Raw genomic sequence first — 20,135 nt, 5'->3', positions numbered from 1 at the left:
GTTCGGCGGAGACTTGCTACGGCGGCAACGGCGAGGCAGAATTCCCGTTGTCGGCGACGGAGACCAGCGACTGGAGGCTGCTGGCGGCGAGAAGACAATCCGGAGACCACAAGGGCAGAGCAGGCTATCGCGCGGGCGAAGGGGTTCGGAGAAATTTCCAATTTTTTCCCGTGACTATATATAGCCCGACCCTGTCGGTGTGACCGAGTGGAACAACTCGGTGGCACCGAGATTCATAACTGTGTGCAGTTACTGAAACTCGGTGTGACCGAAAGGTTCAAATCGGTTGCACCGAGATCGAAAACCTAGATCAACTTAATGATCTCGGTAGGACCGAAAGTGGAGTATCGGTCAGACCGAGGATCATAAAGAGGTTTTGGAAGTTTAAGTCTATGAAGAATCGGGGACTCCGAGCGCTCCTCACACAGAGTGGTTCGAATCTGACTTGATCAAATTTTGTGATGCAACATGAATAGAGTTTGAGACGAGAAGAGCATAGATAGCTAGAGGAGGTTCTTAGGCATGCTTGTCCATCCACTTGGCAAAACAAGATAAAACCAAACAATCAAAACAACAAGTGGATGTCCTCGAATGAGTAAAATGTGCAACCAGCATGCTCACACAATAAGATGGCAAATGAAATATGTGACAAGGCATGCACAACCAATTCTAGCATCTATCAAGCAATTTGCGATGACTAGGTCATCTATATATGAGTATATTGACTTAGGAGTCAAGTGAGAGCACTTGATCATAGGTCATACTCATCGTTTAAGCTCAAGTGGGGTTACCACTTTTACATAAAGCATTGTTTTGTTCACATCTTTAGAGTTGCTTTAGCTCAAGTCTTAGAGTAAAGCTCCCCCTAGATGTGATATCCCCCCTAAGAGGGATGAACTAACCTTGGGTTTTGTCGATGATGACTTCATGTAGATATTGAAGATGTGGATGCTCAATGTTGATGTAGATCTCTTGGAGCTATCCATTTGAGTGAATTGCACTTTCAATACCTACATGGGTTAGTCCCACAAGGAACAAGCAAGGATATCCATAGACATAGAGTGATGCACACAAAAGATGATGTCCATGAAAAATTTTAGGTCACCTTGTCCCTTGTCTTACCAACAAGAGGGTTTGTGACTCCTTGAACTAGTGCAAGATGTGGAAGTTGATTGCACTTGTTCTTGCCAAAATGATAAGAGTGAAGTATGTTGGCGGAGTCACCCTCAAGAACTCTCTAGTTCTTCTTCTTTTGGATCCACACCATCTTGATGGGAATCCTTGGAGTTGTAGTCATACTTGATGTAGTGGAACTTGAAGTAGTCTTGGGAATCCACTTGAGTAAGGTCTTTGGAGCTTCTTCAAATGCATCGATTTCCTCTTGAAGCTTGTCCTTGCCTTTTTGCTTGTAGTCTTGTGGTGGAAGATCATCTTGAGCTTGTGTCCCCTTGAAAGAAGTATACTTCTCTTGTTGAGGGACAAACTTTGTCTTGGGGTATTGATCTTCTTCCCACTCAACTCCATTGGCATTGAACTTTCGTTCAAAACCAACACCTTGATTCCTCCGGTGCATTCCTTGCTTGCGCACATTTCCTCGAATTGCTTACTCCCGGCAAGGCTTTTGTACACTCCTTTCTCTATAATTCCCTTCAATAAGCTATTTTCTTGCTCAAGTGTAACTTGGCTAAGAGAATCATTAGTGGAATCAAGAGAACTAGAAGCAACAATATTGGATTTAGCATGATCATTGTTACTACTAGAGGAAGAATCTTTCTTGTTAGACTTGACTTGAGGCATGTAAGTGGATAAGAGTAAATGCTTGGCAATGTAAGAAGAACTTTTCTTGCGGAGATCATCATTGATTGCTTTTAATAACTCATGCTCTTGCTCAAGATTGAGCTTTTCAAAGCGTAATTTCTCATGAGCTCTTAAAAGTTCTCGATGATCTTCGAAGATAGTGTCATGAGCTAACTTAAGAGTTTTTAGTTCTTTAGTTAGAGCCTCAATCTTCTCCTTATCATTGTCATTCGTTTTATCTTGATTAGCATGTTTAATTGACATTTCATCATAGTATTCATCACTAGAGCTGTCAACAAGCAAATCATCACCTAACAAGTCATCTTCATCACTATTGAAATCAACATACTCGGGGTGTGTTACCTTAGGACCTCTAGCCTTGAAGCATCTTCCAATTCCCTCATTTGGTGAGTCAAATATGTCGTAGGAGTTGGTTGACACAAGTGCTAGACCGGAAACACCTTCATCTTGAGTATCTTCGGAGCCGGAGTAATAACTTCTCTCGGAGTGGCTGTCGGAGTCGGAGCCGGATACCCATTCACCAACATGAGCTTGATGTCTTCGTCTTGTGTAGCTCCTTGATGATTTTTCCTTCCTTTCCGAATCCTTGCTTCTCCGTGAGTATCTTCGTTCATAATGATCATCTCTACTCCTTCTCTCTCTTGATGGTGATTCTTTGCTTCTTCTTTTTGGAGAATCTTCTCTTCTTTTGTAGGAAGCCGTACACTCATTGGAATAGTGTCCGGGTCTTCCACAATTGTAGCAGTTTCGCTCTCGACTAGAAGATCTTTTGTCATTGTAGGACCTTGACTTGAAGCTTCTATCTTTGCTTCTACTCTTGTAGAACTTGTTGAAGTTCTTCACCATTAAGCTCAATTCTTCATTGAAGTCTTGTTTCTCACTTGATGATGTAGGGGCTTCACATGAGGCTTTATAGGCACCACTTGATTTGTTGTGAAGTTCCTCTTTATCCTTAAGTGACATCTCATGAGCAACAATTCTTCCAATCACTTCCGTTGGCTTGAGATCTTTGTAATTGGGCATCATTTGGATCAATGTGCACACGGTATCATATTTTCCATCCAAGGCTCTTAGAATCTTCTTGATGATGAATTTATCGGTCATCTCTTCACTTCCTAAGCCGGTAATCTCATTTGTGATGAGAGCAAGCCTAGAGTACATTTCGGCGACACCTTCACCATCCTTCATCTTGAACTTGTCAAGTTGGCTTTGAAGCACATCCAACTTGGATTCCTTGACGGAGTCGGTACCTTCGTGCATATCAATCAAAGTGTCCCAAATTTCCTTTGCATTCTCAAGACGGCTGATTTTGTTGAATTCTTCGGGGCACAATCCGTTGAAGAGAATGTCACAAGCTTGAGCATTGTATTGCAACATCTTCAACTCATCCGCGGTAGCTTCACGGTTCGGTTCTCTCCCATCAAAGAAGTCACCTTGCAAACCAACACACACAATAGCCCAAACGGCAGGGTTATGTCCAAGAATATGCATTTTCATTTTATGCTTCCAACTAGCAAAATTAGTACCATCAAAGTAAGGACCTCTACGGTGATAATTTCCCTCGCTAGACGCCATACTCTCCTAGGTTGTGAAACCAAGGCTATGACCACCAAAAGCTATGGAGATCAAGCAAATGGAGACCAAAGCTCTGATACCACTTGTAGGATCGAAAGTATGTCTAGAGGGGGGGTGATTAGACTACTTGACCAAATAAAAACTTAACCTTTTCCCAATTTTAGTTCTTGGCAGATTTTAGCTAATTTAGGACAAGTCAAGCAATCATCACATAATTCAAGCAAGCATGCAAAGAGTATATAGGCAGCGGAAAGTAAAGCATGCAACTTGCAAGAATGTAAAGGGAGGGGTTTGGAGAATTCAAACGCTATTGGAGACACGGATGTTTTTCCCGTGGTTCGGATAGGTGGTGCTATCCTACATCCACGTTGATGGAGACTTCAACCCACGAAGGGTAACGGTTGCGCGAGTCCACACAGGGCTCCACCCAAGGGTAACGGTTGCGCGAGTCCACACAGGGCTCCACCCACGAAGGGTCCACGAAGAAGCAACCACCCACAAAGGGTCCACGAAGAAGCAACCTTGCCTATCCCACCATGGCCATCGCCCACACAGGACTTGCCTCACTAGCGGTAGATCTTCACGAAGTAGGCGATCTCGTTGCCCTTACAAACTCCTTGGTTCAACTCCACAATCTTGTCGGAGGCTCCCAAGTGACACCTAGCCAATCTAGGAGACACCACTCTCCAAGAAGTAACAAATGGTGTGTAGGTAATCAACTCCTTGCTCTTGTGCTTCAAATGATAGTCTCCCCAACACTCAACTCTCTCTCATAGGATTTGGATTTGGTGGAAAGAGGGTTTGAGTGGAAAGCAACTTGGGAAGGCTAGAGATCAAGATTCATATGGTAGGAATGGAATGTCTTGGTCTCAACACATGAGTAGGTGGTTCTCTCTCAGAACATATGAGTTGGAATGGTGTGTGTGTTCTGATGGCTCTCTCATCGAATGAGAAGAAGGTGGAGGGGTATATATAGCCTCCACACAAAATCCAACCGTTACACAGTTTTCCAATCTCGGTGGGACCGAATCAATAAACTCGGTCGGACCGAAAATGTAAACCTAGTGACCGTTAGTGATTTTCGGTGGGACTGACATGCAACTCGGTAGGACCGATGTGGTTAGGGTTTGGGCATAACGTAATCTCGGTGAGACCGATTACACAAACTCGGTGAGACCGAATTTGGTAATTAGCTAACCAGGGAGTTGGTCAGGCAAACTCGGTGGGACCAATTTGCTCTTTCGGTGAGACCGAGTGGAACTCGGTGAGACCAAAAAGTTACAAAGGGGAAACACTGAGTTTACATTGCAATCTCGGTGGGACCGATTCGCTCTTTCGGTGGGACCGAAAAGTTACGAAAGGGAAACAGAGAGTTTGCAACCCCATCTCGGTGAGACCGAGATCCCTATCGGTAGGACCGAATTGGTAGGATTTGGCAGTGGCTAATGACAAGTGAAACTCGGTGGCGCCGGATAGGAAGAATCGGTAGGACCGAGTTTGGCTTAGGGTTTAGGTCATATGTGGATATGGGAAAGTAGTTGAGGGTTTTGGAGCATATCACTAAGCACATGAAGCAAGAGGCTCATTAAGCAACACCTCATCCCTCCTTGATAGTATTGGCTTTTCCTAAAGACTCAATGTGATCTTGGATCACTAAAATATAAAATGAAGAGTCTTGAGCTTTTGAGCTTGAGCCAATACTTTGTCCTTAGCATTTTGAGGGTTCCACTTTCACATCCATGCCATGCCAATCATTGAGCTTTCCTGAAATAATCATCTTGGAATAGTATTAGCTCAATGAGCTATATGTTGTTATGAATTACCAAAACCACCTAGGGATAGTTGCACTTTCAGATGACTGGTCCCTGCAAAATAATGGAGTACCGTTAGGGATGCAAATGATGGTTTGTGCATTCCGTTTGTAATCTCCCATACCGTAGGATGGCAACTAGATGAAACAAGTCCCCTGGCTTGTCATCGCGAAGATGCAGCCTAGATGGCACACGACGTCTTCGAGCATGTAGGGGTACAAATCTGCCACGGCCAACATGCGCCATCCTCTGTCGTTACTGCTTCTTGCATTGATGGCAATCCTTATGTCAAACACCGCGATGAGATAGTAATCGTCGTAGCCGCTTCGCTTTGTCGGCGGGTCCGCAATTTCTATCTTCTTCAATCTCATGTAGGCATCATCATACGTATTCAAGTCCAGCCAGTCCGGAAGGCCAATCCCAATGTTTGAGAAGGGGTGTAAGGGAACGGCCCACTGCTGTGGATGTTGTGCAAAATGATGGTGGTATCCGGCCGGAGGTATGCAAGCCAATCTTCATTGGCACCGACCCAGACCTATATATAAGACTGTGGGCAGTGGAGAAATTATGGGATGGAAATGGAATAACTAAGTACTACATGATCAAACTCCATGACTGACCTGCTCATCGGACGAAATCCAACTACCTCTCAACATCGGCAACTCTAGCGGAGTTAACATGCAACCATGGCCAGGGAGCGGTGGATTGTTCGAAAGATTATCCCATAGAAGAACCTTCTCCTCGAGGACGCATGGAAGACCAACAAGCATGGCCTTTTCCCAAGCCTGTTTAAGCACCGTCATGAAAAAGTTGGTGCAGGAAGCACCGAGTCTTGCGGCGGTGAGGACGTCGGAGCAGCGTGTGATTTCTCCCAGAGGATCATCGTCCAAGGTCTCCCAGCCCCGACGAGGAGGAGAACCGCCTGACAAATCCATAGGAGCAGCGACAAACTGCCTTCTCTTCGGGGGGAGGGGAATTGGCGAGGAGGAGATAAGGGCGTAGTAACCGTAGGGCCTCGTCCCTTCCAACTGTACCTCCTCGATCGTTCCTTAGCAAAGGGGTGAGGCTATTATTTACTATGTACTCATACTGTAGCAGTACTAGTACTACTTTATCAACTAGTAGTCGATGTAGTACTGTACTTCTTGTATAGTGCACCAGTTTTGAACTCTTGAATCTCAGGGCCAAAGAGCTATAGTTGGAAGTGGAGGGTAGCACTGTTCTCTAGAACCATCGTTGTACTATCAATGCAGGGAAAGTACACCTGCGTGGTGGGTACTCTCGGTGCTCTATTCCAGCGTGTAGCTGTCCTACTCAGCCGCTCCTCTGACACACACACTAGCAGCCTGTTTATCAGCGACAGTTGCTGCGGGGGAAGAACATTTGAGTTATTTGATACAACGAGACTAGGCTTTCCGCTTCCATTTGTGGAGGTGTAATGGATCTCATCAAACGTTGTTAGTAGTTCCTTCTTCATGAATGACATGAGGCAAAGCTTTTGCCTCCGTTTCAAAACAAAAAAATCACGTCAAGAGGAATTTCTTTTATAGAGCCGATAATGGAGTGAAGTCCATGCGTGCAACGCCACAAGCTACAGAGTAGTAGAGTACTAGAAATTTACGTATAGAGCCATATTGCACAGTTCCCAATGCCGCGCCAGGCTTTTCCGGCTCCTCGGGATTAATTGGGAGGCGCTAGTTTAAATATGCTACTAGCTGATGAGGAAGCTACAAGCGAGGTGCGGCTAGGGCGAGCATGCGAGCCACAAGATGATGGGAAGGAAAACCTGTTCAGGTGGCTGGGCTACCCAGTGCACCCAGATTGTGGTGCGACACATCCCTTCGACTTCAGAACTCAAACTACCCGTGTACAATAATGGCTCGCAGCGAAGTTACTATGAAAAAAAGGCCGCCGTGCGTTCGGCCGGGATCGAACCCACAAAACAAGGTATACACTCCCCCGACCACTAGTAGTACTCATTGGAGTACAACGCAACCTAGCCTTTTGTCGCTAGTAGTACATTGTTCCTTACAAGAAACCACTAATAATGCCAAGAAACCATTAATAATGCCAAGAAACTACTACCACTTGCATACGTGGCAGACTTAAGAAAAGACTACCTTATCAACCATTGTACATGCCCTTACTAACCAGCCCTACCAAGAAACGACTACTCTACAAAGTGCCGTTATAGGAACGTTTCAACCCATGTCACCCCTTAAGTCAACGCCTTCTATTTGACCGGCAAGTTAGGCATTATGACTTGTGGGACCTACATGTCAGTATGCACAAAAATCCCCAAGTGATCTCCTACCTCCGGCCCATCCACCTAGTCATCCTCAGCCATGGGACGTAGATACCGGCGCCGGCAGAAGGCAAGGTTAAAACCTCCTGCGGTGCAAAGCCCATCTTACGGCAGCCCGGATGCCAGCTCCGTCTGGCACTCGCGACCTCTAGCTAGCCAAGATAGCTCCGTCCAACTGCTTGTCTATAAGGTTTGCTAGCTAGATTGGCACGGCGGCGCGGTGGGTTTCTCACGCGCGCCGCGCTAAGGCCTGCCATCTGGCTCGAGGAAAGGCCAGCGCGGTGGCTTGCTCGCGTGTGAGTCACGCTCGGGCCAGCCGGCCAACCCGTGCGGAGGCCATCGCAGCGTCCGGCCCGTCCGGCGGAGCGGCTGCCAACTCCCTCATCACTGGCACCACCAACGAACATGCATCAGTACTGTTTGAAGTAATGTTCAGGAAAAATAATGATTTGAGGGGGAATATAACAGGATAGAAGGTCAGATGTGGGTCCCTCGTGTCCGTCGGATTTTGGGTTCCGGCAAAACCCTTGAGGTTCGAAGACTGGGGTGCGCACGGAGATCTCTCCTCCCCCTTGCTCTCTCCCTCACCGTGATCTCAAGGCTCAGTGCGTCGAACTCGCAGAACAAAGGGACATAAGATTTATACTGGTTTGGGCCATCGATGTGGTGTAGTACCCTACTCCAGTGTGGTGTGGTGGATTGCCTCTTGGGCTGAGGATGAACAGTTACAAGGGAAGAACAGCCTCCTGAGGAGAGGTGTTCTTGTGCTTGGTAGTTTGTGTGGATGAGGATCCGTTTGGATCTGTCTCAGGATGAGATGCCTCCCTACGGTGGTGGCTAGTCCTATTTATAGAGGCCCTAGTCCTCTTCCCAAATGCTGGCGGGAAGGGATGCCACAACGGCCAAATTTGAAGGGAGACAACTAGTACAAGCAATCCTGACTAAAGGTGGCCTTCTCCTGCCAAAGGCTCTAGTGATGACGCCATCCTGGGCTCCACGGTGACCTCTGTCCAGCCGTCCTGTTGGTCTTGGTCGTGTTGCAACGATATGGAAACCTTTGCCTGATGCCTCGGGACTTCTTGCCTGCGCTTGTCCCTTTAGCACCAAAGAGGAAACGAGGACACTTCGCGTGCTAGCGCCCGCTTGGTGCCCGCCTGGCCTTGGTCTTCATGGCTTGCATCAAAGGAACCTCGTGAGGTGCCCCTTGCCTTGATCTCTCCGCCCCTCGCGAGCCAGCCCGGTGAGGCCGCCCCCGAGGAGGTCTTGAGTCGTCCGCCTTGCGAGGCTCGGCCCCTCGCGAGGGTCTTGAGTGTTCGCTGATGAAGATGGGCCGGACGGGACCGCTGGTGGAGCCACGCCATAGGCCGCATGCAGGCAAGTCTGGGGACCCCCGTTCCCAGGACGCCGACGGTAGCTCCCAGGCCCAAGGCACACTCAGACTTGGCTTCGAGGCGAAGCCAAGGGGCAAGTGCGGAGCGCTACGGGCCCCAACAACCTGCGGCCTCGGTTGATGCGTGGCGATTGATGGGACGTGGGTGTCTCTGCTTCCCCATGCTGCCTCGGCAACTGCCCGACTTGATGAGTCCCTGCTGCATGCACAGAAATATCCTCATTACCTGTGATCATGGGGATCGCCGGTTGGTCTTCTCCCGCTATAAATGAGGAGGGGTGAAGCCCCCGTCGCTCGTCCCTTCCTGCTCTGCTTGCTTCTTCTCCCTTGCTTCATCGCTAGCAGCGACACTCATGGCGCTGATACGGAGATTCTCGGCCGTAGAGAAGGGAACCCCCCCACCCCCCGCGACAAGCCTGGGCCACGTCCGCCGAAGAAGAGGCTGGCCCACCACCGCGACGTAGTTGTGAGGCCAGAGGTGTCGAGGCCTTGGTACGAGCGGCCACCTCCCGGGTATCCGCTGCCTCTGTACGCCCAAGCCGAGGGCTCCGGAGGGAGAGGCGGTGAGCGGCACCAACCATGCCATGGCCGTGGTCTCCGCGCCATGGTGACGCATGCCGTCGCCCTAGGAGCCCACGCAGCAGACTCCTCGCGCGAACTTGTGATGTGGGCGGCGATGCCTCCGCGCACTTGGATTCACTTTCCGCAGTTCTTCTCCGCCGAGATGCCGCCGAGGGCCCCCCTCGAGCTTCGGCTGCAACACGCCGACTGTGACTCCTCGGTGACTGGAGCGGAGGTTGAAGCCGTCTCCCCAGGCAAGATCTTCATGACCTGTGGCTGGGGCGAGGTTGCTCGAGTCTGTCATGCGGAAGGCACCCTTGCCATCCATTTTGTGTACGATAGCGCCTCCATGATGTTCTTCATGGTCTTCGACGAGGAAGGCCGCCACTTGGAGTGTTGTCCTGAAGGGGGTCATCGGGACGGTGCAGCAGCCAACGCCGAGCCTGGCGCTGGCTTCGCCAGCAGCTCCTCCAACAATAGTGGCGGTGCTTGGGAGTCCAGCGACTCTCCTAAGCCCTACGAGACTCCGGAGACGAGCGACGACAACTACGTGCCCCCGAGCTCTCGCCGCGACCGAAGCAAGGCCCCAGCGTCCGGTCGCCGCCGTCGCTGATCTGGATGGGGTTGGCATCGGCCTCCCGTGGCCCAATGTAGATGATGGCGTCGACCGCGCTGGCGCGTGTAGATAGGGCGCCTAGAAACTCCCTTCTTTTGTTCCCTGCGAGGAATCGAGATGGATCCCGCGGGGGCGTGTAAAGGTTTGTAATGTCTTTTGTTGATATTATCCTTATTATAAAAATTTGCGAACACATGTCCTGTTTCGGCTCGGTCTCCCCTTTCCAACCTCGCGGCAGCTTGGTGCTCTACGCCGACAGGTCCCGGTCCCCAGGTAGGCTGCAGCCGTCGCTGGTATGCCAGGTCGCGATGCCGTAGTCAAGGCCAGGAGGTGAGCGGCCCAAGGTCCAGTAAGAGCTCCTGAGGCGCGATGCTCAAGAGGTCCCCTTTAGCGCGCAAGCAGCCATCGAGAGGTAGGAAAGGGAGTCAACGTTGCTGTGACAAGGCTGCAACAAGTGAGAATCCTATGCCGTAGCGCTTGGTCAACCCAGGCGCGAAACTTATCTTGGCACTCCAGAGTCGGTTCCTTGTGTTGTGCCAGACTCATGCGTCGATAGCCGTAGTGTAGCTAGGTTAGGCCCGTGCGAGCCTCCCCCTCTTCTCCACGCTCTTCTATGTGCTCCACTTCCTCAGGTCCCGACCCTCGAGCGAGCTCAGCCGCTGCTGGTATGCTAGGTCGCGGTGCCGTGGTCAAGGCCAGGGGGTGAGGGCTGTAGAGCCAGTAGGAGCTCCTGAGTCGCGATGCTCAGGAGCCCCCCTTTTAACGTGCAAGCGAATTGCATGGGAGAATAGGGATCCCGTGGTACCGCCTGCTGTTGTCCTCAGGAGATTCCTATAGGTTAGCGCGACGAGGGACACAAATTGCCACTACGATTGCCGGTCTGCCACTGGTCGCTTTGCAAGAAGATGAAGGCACTGAGGGTCTGGTGAGGTGACGTGCGTGGGCATGCCGCGAACCAGAGCTCGGCTGCTCAGATTTGTCAGCGTTGCAGGGACAGACCCGAGCACAAGCGTCGTGCCAGCGTGAGTAGCTCCCATTGCGGACGAGCATGGGGCAGATCGGCGACACGGGCGGTCATGATGGGTGACAATCAAGCAGGTGATGACTATAAATAACTCATGCATGGGAACCAGCTAGCTTAGATAGATGCGAGAACGATACATGCCACCGGGACGGACCCGAGCGGCCTGGGGGTGATGCAGCCCGAGGGGTGCCCCCAGTAAGGTAAGCTAAAGATGCAAGAGGATACACGCCGCAGGGACATGCCCATGGGACCTAGGAATAATGCAACCCGAGGGGCGCTCCCAGCTGAATGAACTTGCAAAATGTCACCTGGTTTTGTTGTCGAAGGAGTGTTGGGGTAGTTGAAGGCGCGCGCTGAAGAAGCCGCTCCTCATGAGCCTCCAAGACCTTGAGCCTCGGGAGGCTCTGGGGGTTCATGTGGCTCCTTGAGGACCATCTCCATCTCCACCAGGACCACGTGATGCTTGGCCTCCTGGGTCGCCAGGATGCTCTGTAGGTTGCGCTGGAAGGCGGTTGCCACGCTCGGTAGGCCAAACGACATGCAAACGTAGCTGTGAGGTGGACCCTCGCACCGGCCAGCGCGTGAAGGCCAGAAGCGCTCCTGAGATGCGGCCCTGTTGAGCCCTAGGATGCCGATGCAGACGCACAGCTCACCACCCTTGCCTGGATGTGGAGCTGCACCAGGTGGGCGGTGGTCGCCGCATATTGCCCTTGCTTCCTAAAGCTCCTGGGTGACCTTGACGATGAACTCCTGAGCGTCGGGCGCTCCTCGCCCGGTGCCCTCCTAAGGGAAACATGTCGCGAAGCACGCCTCCACGTGGTGCCCGAGCGCCTCCCTCGTGATGTCGGCTAGGTCCGAGGCTCTCCAGAAGAGAGCCCCCGAGCCCTGCCCAAGGAGGGCGCTGGGCGCGCCTTCCTATGCGAGGGAGGGAGGCGCCCCAGGTGCGGGCGTCGATCCTGATGTGGCACCGCTAGAGGTGCCGCTCCCCTGAGGTCCTATGCGGAGTAGTTGCTTCTTCTTCTTGGGGGTGGCCTCAGGAGGGTACTGCGTGCCCTTGCTATCAGGGTCTTCGATTGCTGCGGCCTGGAAGGCGCGCTCAAGGGAGCACACTGCATCTGTTTCTTCGCAGGGGACTGTGATGATCCCGCCGCTTCCTGGCATCTTGAGGACATTGTAGCCGTGGTGGGTCACTGCCATGAACTTGGGTAATGCTGGGTATCCGAGGATGGCATTGTACGGCAGACGGATGTGGGTGACGTCGAAGTCGACGAGCTCGGTGTGGTAGTTGTCGCGCTGTCCGAAGGTGACAGGGAGACGAACTTGCCCTATCGGGGTGCTGGAGCCGTCAGTCACTCCTGAGAAGGGCTTGATGGGTTGAAGCTGATTGTATGGCACTTGGAGACTGTCGAATGTCTTGACGGACCGGACACTGAGCCCCGCACCACTGTCGATGAGGGTCTTGGTGACTTGGACATTGCTGATGACGGGTGAGCAGAGCATCGGGAGGACGCCGGCGGTCGCCGCGCATTTGAGCTGGTCCGTCGAGCTGAAGGTGATGGCGTACTTGGACCACCTGAGCGGGCGCATGACTTCGAGCTTGGGGAGGGCTGCATTCACCTTGCGAGAGAACTACTTGAAGATGCGCTGAGATGCTGGGGCCTGAGCTCCGCCCAAGATGCAAGCGATGGCGCGCGGTTCCTGGAAGCACCCAACCCCTCGTCCTGATGGTGGTTGTCGTTCCTTCGTGGTGGTGGCGACAGCGGAGGGATGCCAGGATTTCCCTGAGGACGGTCCTCACGAGGCTGGTCACGCCAGGCGCCCTCATGAGGCAACTCCTACCAGTGGTCCTCACGAGGCCGGTCGCGCCACTCCTAGCGGGGGCCGCGGTCGTCCCAGCGTCCTCCAGCTCGTCCTCCTCCTCGGCCATAGCCCCGGTCATTGCGCTAAGGGCGTCGATCGAAGCATCCATCTCAGATGGCCCTGAGCTCTTGACAGTCGTTCGTGTTGTGGCTGTGTACGTTGTGGAAGGCGCAGAACGGACGGCTGCCCTTGGACGACTCGGGGTGGTCCCCGCCGCGCTTCATGTCCGGCTCTGTCGCAAGTACGGCTACTCCCTTGCACTTCACGTCCTTGACCTTGGCCTTCTTCTCCTCTGGGTCGGCAGCAGGGAGCTCGAGGAGGGAGAGATGCCCCTCCTCAGCTCTTGCACACTTGGTTGCTATGTTGAACAACTCCAGAGTCGTGCATAGCTCCTCGTGGATGGTGAGCTCCTCCTTCATCTTGATGTCGCGGACGCCATCGGAAAACGCTAAGATGATGGCCTCGTCCGTCACCCTGGGGATCTTGAGATGAACGTTGTTGAAGCACTGGATGTACTTCTGCAGGGTCTCTCCCGGCTATTGTTTGATGCGGCACAGGTCACCCACGGCTGGAGGGCGGTTGCGAGTGCCCTGGAAGTTGGCGATGAAGCGGTTGCGCATATCACCCCAAGAGGAGATTGATCCTGTGGGCAGGTTCATGAGCCATGAGCGGGCGCCATCCTTGAGAGCCATGGGAAACCAGTTCGCCATGACCTTTTCGTCGCCGTTGGCCGCCTCGATGCCCAGCTCGTAGACCTGCAGGAACACCGCGGGGTCGGGGGTGCCGTCGTAGCGCGGAGGCAGATCCGGCTTGAACTTGCCTGGCCAAACGACGGTGCGTCTCGGGAGCGAAGGTGCAGCAGCCTGCGGTGGCCACCGGGGCTCTCTGCAACGGCGGAGCCTGCCCTTGATGTCCCCACAGGAGGCACACAGTCTTGTCGTGGTGGTGCCGGGAGCGCTGGAGCGTTTTCTTGCGGCCGAGGAACCTCTTGGCAGCTTCCTTCTTCGTGCACGAGCACACGGCGTGGCGGATCACGCCGCGGGGCCGTGCGTCTTGGGGCGAGGACACCGTCTTGACGCGGAGGGGCGATGGCGCTCCGTGAGCTGCGCGTCTCGGCGCGAGGGTGCCGTCCTGATGCGGAGGTGGCGGAGGTGCTCTGTGAGCTACATCGCCCGCGGTTGGAGGTGGGAGAGGCAGTGAGAGGGATGGTGCAGGGGAGCCCCCAGTGGCGCTGACGAGCTCGGCGATGCAGTCTAACGAGTCCTCGTAGAGGTCGTCAACCGGGCGGTAGCGCAAGAGCTCGCGTGCCATGAGCAGCGCAGCCTGCGTGTCTGTGGGTGCACGGCGAGCGTGAGACGATGAGCCGGCCGGAGTTAGCTATGGCGTGGCGGTGCGACCGTCCCGCCACACAGAAGGATGCAGTGAGGACGCTTGCTGCTCGTTTCCCACCGGACCGGTAGCGGTGTTGGCAACAGGAGATGGAGAACGACGGGGAGGCCTGCCGACAGGGGCTCTCCGAGCGACACTGGCGGCGAGGGCGGCCCGGCGCTCGGCGCAGGCTCGATGCGGGTCTGACATGGATGCGGTGGGGCGGTGGAACATGGATCAACGGAAGGAAAGCTTCAGCGCACCCCTACCTGGCGCGCCAAATGTCGGATTTCGGGTTCCAGCAAAAAACCTTGAGGTTCGAACACTGGGGTGCGCACGAAGATCTCTCCTCCCCCTTGCTCTCTCCCTCACCGCGATCTCAAGGCTCAGCATGTCGAACTCGCAGAACAAAGGGACACAAGCTTTATACTGGTTCGGGCCACCGATGTGGTGTAATACCCTACTCTAGTGTGGTGTTGTGGATTGCCTCTTGGGCTAAGGATGAATAGTTACAAGGGAAGGAGAGCCTCATGAGGAGAGGTGCTCTTGTGCTTGGTGAGTTTGTGTGGATGAGGATCCATTTGGATCAGTTCGTTTGGATCCATCTCAGGATGAGATGCCTCCCTACGGTGGTGGCTAGTCCTATTTATAGAGGCCTTGGTCCTCTTCCCAAATGCTGGCGGGAAGGGATGCCACAACGGCCAAATTTGAAGGGAGACAACTAGTACAAGCTATCCTGACTAAAGGTGGTCTTCGCCTGCCAAAGGCTCTGGTGGTGATGCCGTCCTGGGCTCCACGATGACCTCCGTCCTTCCGTCCTGCTGGTCTTGGTCGTGTTGCACCGATATGGAAACCTTATCCTGATGCCTCGGGACTGCTCGCCTGCGCTTGTCCCTTTAGCACCAAAGAGGAAACAAGGACACTGTGCGCGCTGGTGCTCGCCTGGCCTTGGTCGTCATGGCTTGCGTCACAGGAACCTCGCGAGGTGCCCCTTGCCTTGATCTCTCTGCTCCTCGCGAGCCAGCCTGGTGAGGCCGCCCCCGAGGAGGTCTTGCGTTGTCCGCCTCGTGAGGCTCGGCCCCTCGCAAGGGTCTTGAGTGTTTGCTGATGAAGATGGGCCATACGGGGTCGTTGGTGGAGCCACGCCGTAGGCCACAGGCAGGCAAGTCTGGGGACCCCCGTTCGCAGGACGCCGACAGTGTCAACGGTCAAACAAAATGTGTTGGTTTAAGCTACCTCGTCAACACGGACGTGTGGGCCAACCCTGTCATAAGAGGGTTTAAACGAGCCTAATAGGCACTAGGTAGTAGTTTTTGGCACGGATTAACAAATTTTGGGTATGTTTTTGCTATTTTTTGTACAATAGTTTCTTCCTAGGGTTGGTTGAAAGTGGTAGTTTTTTGTCAAATACTCTACATATTGTAAATATGAGTGAAAGTTAAGCTTTGGAAGCCAATAATCAAGGCTAGTGACATAGTGCCTATGTGTACGTGATTGAAAGTAAATATCAACCATGAGTGACTAATATCTTGATGGAAAACTCGAAACTATGGAAATACTAGCATTTTTTGGAATGGTTGGAAATACTAGCAATGTTCACGTGCGTTGCAATGGATCATAAGTAGAATAATACTTATTCACAAACTTGATAGAAAACACTCTAATTTTGATATACATATATCACTAGAGATAAATTATGTTTCTATCATAAAATATTCCTTGGGCTGTTTTGGTGAGGTGAGGGAGGGGTGTGATTGGTTTTAAGATACTAATTATCGGGTTTTCTGCAAATTGGTAGAGAAGTGGGATGTTGGTGAGAGGCAACAACTTACCTCACAGTCGTTAGATGTAGATCTAATGGTCAGAATGACGGATGACACACACACCATCATCACCAACTTAGTCTTCTGTAGGAGTACTAGCAAGATGTCCGTGCATTGCATAGAACATCAAGATGCATATTTTTATAAAACACTTGTTGTGATTGACCAATGCAGGAGTAATCCCATGTGTAAAAACTAATGATATCTTGAGAAAGAGGAGATAAGGTGAAGAGGAGTGGGGCGTGGTGGTGATTGGTGGTCGGACTGAGCGGAGGCAATGGGATGGACGACGCCGGCAACAGCCACTAGGCCAGTTTGTTCCAGAGGCTTCCTTTTTTAATTGCTCAACAATGAGGTTGTTGGAGATAAGGATGAACGAGGGAAGGCCTTGTCTGCAAATGTGGAGAGAGGTGCAGGTATCTTTTAGTTTAATTTCCATCCATCAGATATAGATCGGACGGCCCATTGCAAGATGGCATAGATACCATCATCACCAACTTGGTTTTTTTATAAGAGAAGAAATATAAGTATGGAGATACAAATGTATTATCGATATTTGTTTCCGTAAACTAGGATCTACATTCTATTCAACGGCTCAGCATGTGGGGCCTTAGCACAATGACTTCTCAACTGTGTAAAACAAAGGTTTTCCCATCACCGATAAGGAGGGGGGACGGTGGCGCGCTTTCGGCTTGCTCTAGTCCTAGTAGTCATACTAGGTGGTCTACGCACGTGTAGATTTATTCTTTTTCACGTCTGGTGTTCGCCGTACTGCAATGACTGTTGATGAATAGACGGTAAGTTATTCATGGGGAAACCCTTGTTGAGCGTGTTTGCGAGAGAGAGAGAGAGAGAGAGAGAGCGTGTGTGATATGTCTAGAGACTAAGGCAATGATAAGAGATTCTTTGTGTCTATGTGTGTGGAGGATAGAGAGAGACATGTACATGGGGCTTTGTGTTGTGTAACGTGGAGACACATAGACATAATCAGAGAGAGTGTGTGTGAGATACACATGCGGACATGGAGAGAGATGTGTGAGTTAGAGAGATGGATAATTTTTGTGTGCATTTGAGCTAGAGAGGGGGGATATATACATATCTAGAGCTGTAGAGAATATGCAAGGGTGTGTGTCTTAAAAGAAGGATCCAGATAGCTAGATGGGTGTTTGTGCGTGTCTGTGTGTGTTTGTGCGCGCGTTTGTCTGTGAGAGGGAGTGTGTGTATGTGGAGTAGAGAGACCACTAATGATGTAAACCGAGTATAAGGGAAGGGCGAATGGTGTGACATGTGTGTCAAAGAGAGACAAAGGCATGTGTAGTAGCGGGATAGCATGGGTGCGGGCGGGGAGCAGACTATTTGGAAGAGACATCAAGTGTGTGTGGGAGAGGGGTGTGAGAGCGAGCAAGCGAGAGAGAGGGAGAGAGAGAGAGAGAGTGAGCTAGCGACGGAGAGAGAGAGAGGAAAAGAGGGGGGGAGAGAGGGGTCGTTTGTGTCCATAAGTGGCGTATAGATAGGCAGACAATGTTGATGTTGTTCGAAATTGGCCTATGTTCGGAGACGCAAGGGAAGCGAGTCATCGTGTGTGTGATAGGGACTTCATGAGAGATCTAGAATAGATGGTGTACAGAACAACATGCGAGATTGAGAACGATGATACATTAGGGAGCTATGGAAACAGTCACGACATATATGTATACAGGGAAGGAGTTGGGGCAGGTCCGCATGTGGGAGAGATAGAAAGAGGAGAGTGGTGCACAAGGAGACAAAGTGTGCTTGTTTGCAGTGGGGGTGGTGTGTCAGGTGAGTGTGCGAGAACCACATAACTAGGGAGATAGACGTTTGGGGGCGACGTTTCGTGTGTATGTGAAAGATAGACTTTGCATAGTGTGTGTTCTTGGGAAAGACCTGGAGAGTGGGGGAAGAGATGTGTGCATGCCCGAGAGACAAAGTGATAAGAGACCTATATTGGGGTCCGAACTTTAGAAGAGAGGGGGGTGTTAGTGTGCTCGTGTGTTTGTGTCTGGGGGAGAGAACGACATGTGTGGGGGTGGGGGTGGGGGTGGGGGGGGGGGGGTTGGCTTCAGATAATGAGTTAGGTGTCTAGATTTGAGGGACTTCGGAGTAATTGAGATATATATGGTCAATAGTGTCTGCACTCATGGTTGATCAATTTGTTTCATTCACAGTTTGGACTATGAGATAACGATACTTTTGAACATGCGTGATATACCTTGATGTACCAGAATTACAAACCTAAGATTGGAATTTTGGAATTCGACTCCATCATTAGCTTTTGTAATTCATTTAAACGGAGGTACATTTTTTAAGCCAGGATTTCGTGATTTCAAATTCATATATCAAACCTAGAGATATACACATACAGGCATGTTCAAACTTTATAATCATCCGCTTTATTCATACACATACACATTTTTGCTTTTGTCATCATATTTAGGATAAACACATTTGGAATTTCATTTGAATTGGACTGTATGATGGTATTTGCTTGTACTAGCTCAATGATCCATATTTGAATTGAATGGACAATCTAAGTTTCGAGTCGGAGACATTGATTTTCAAAACTTGCACTTTTTTGTGTGCAAAACAAATAAATTCTCGGCCATGATATCATAGTCGGCCGTGCAAGAGCAGAACACATATAATTTCAGGCGCCAAAAGCTTTCAAACTTCCCGCTCACATCGAAATATCTCGCGCCCAAAAGTTTAGCCCTATGATATTCCTGTTTTACCCCTACCACATGAACGAAAAAGGGTTGCTTTGGTAACTCCATTGTTTTCCCCTCTTTGCCCCCAACATCCTTCCCCAAAGCCCCTCCCCTTCCCCTCCCTGACCGCCCCCAACCATGGCAAGCCGCTAAATCTAGTCCTCTGCCGCAGCGGTGGACCTCACACCCCGCCGGATCTACCTTCCGCACCTTGGAACCCCCAACTGCCAACTCACCACTTCATCGGAGCCACTTCACCGACTGGCTTGTCCACCGCTCTAGATCTCCTTGACCACCATCATGGTCCACCACACCGGATCTACTTAACCGGCACCCTCATCCACCACAGTGTAGGCCCTTCACTGACTCCCTTGTCTGCCCCATCGCTGGCCCTTCATACAAGCCCTCGTCCACCGCAACAGATCCGCCTCATCGAAAGCACTATACACCGCGCCTGCCGAAGCCTTCGTCCACTGCACCGGACCCGCTCCACGGACGCCATATTCAACTCCACCGGCCCTGCTCTACTGATGCCACAGCCTCATCAGGTTATTTCGATTTGTACTCCTTCGGTTTTTCTCTTCTTTATCATGCAACTGTTCACTTACCATAGATGAGCTTTCTTGTATGTTGACAGGCGCCGCAACCGAAGCACAGGAGCCGCTTCAGCGATGGCGACAGCCAGCGCAAACTCAACCGCAACACGGGCACCATCGATGATCCTTAGCTATCCAGTATGACAACGATACCCATAAGCCGCCGAGAATCAGGTACTATTATCCAACGGCCGACGCCTATGTTCACTTTCTTAGGATAAGCACCGCACCTTTGAATTTCTTCAGGGCATCATTCAATTTTTCACGAGACGTGTTATTCTGCTTGCACCTGTAGGGCCATACTTTTGGCAGTGAACATGTTGCATGTGCTAAATTACATACCGGTGCACATATAGTTAATATGCTTTAGTTTTGTCCTAAGTATTACTGTACTTCCTAGATATCACTACCTAATATTTTACTTTTTGCATGCTATATTTATGATAATGGTGTTGTTCTGATGCCACCTGTTGGTTCCATCAGACTGCTTCATGTTCTCTATGCTTAATTACACATCATCAAACTAGCATGTGGTTCCACTGCTTTTTGTTCGTTTTACCCTACATTTTCTGATGCTAGCTATTACATCACTGCTCCGAGCCTGTGTTCATTACTTTTCTGTGTGTTCTTGATCTTCCCAAGTTGCATGACTAATTTGATGC

This window comes from Triticum urartu, chromosome 2A (genome assembly GCF_056163025.1).
Source record: "Triticum urartu cultivar PI428250 chromosome 2A, HENAU_Tu73, whole genome shotgun sequence".
NCBI classification, from domain to species: Eukaryota; Viridiplantae; Streptophyta; class Magnoliopsida; order Poales; family Poaceae; genus Triticum; species Triticum urartu.
This window is presented reverse-complemented; position numbering follows the sequence as displayed.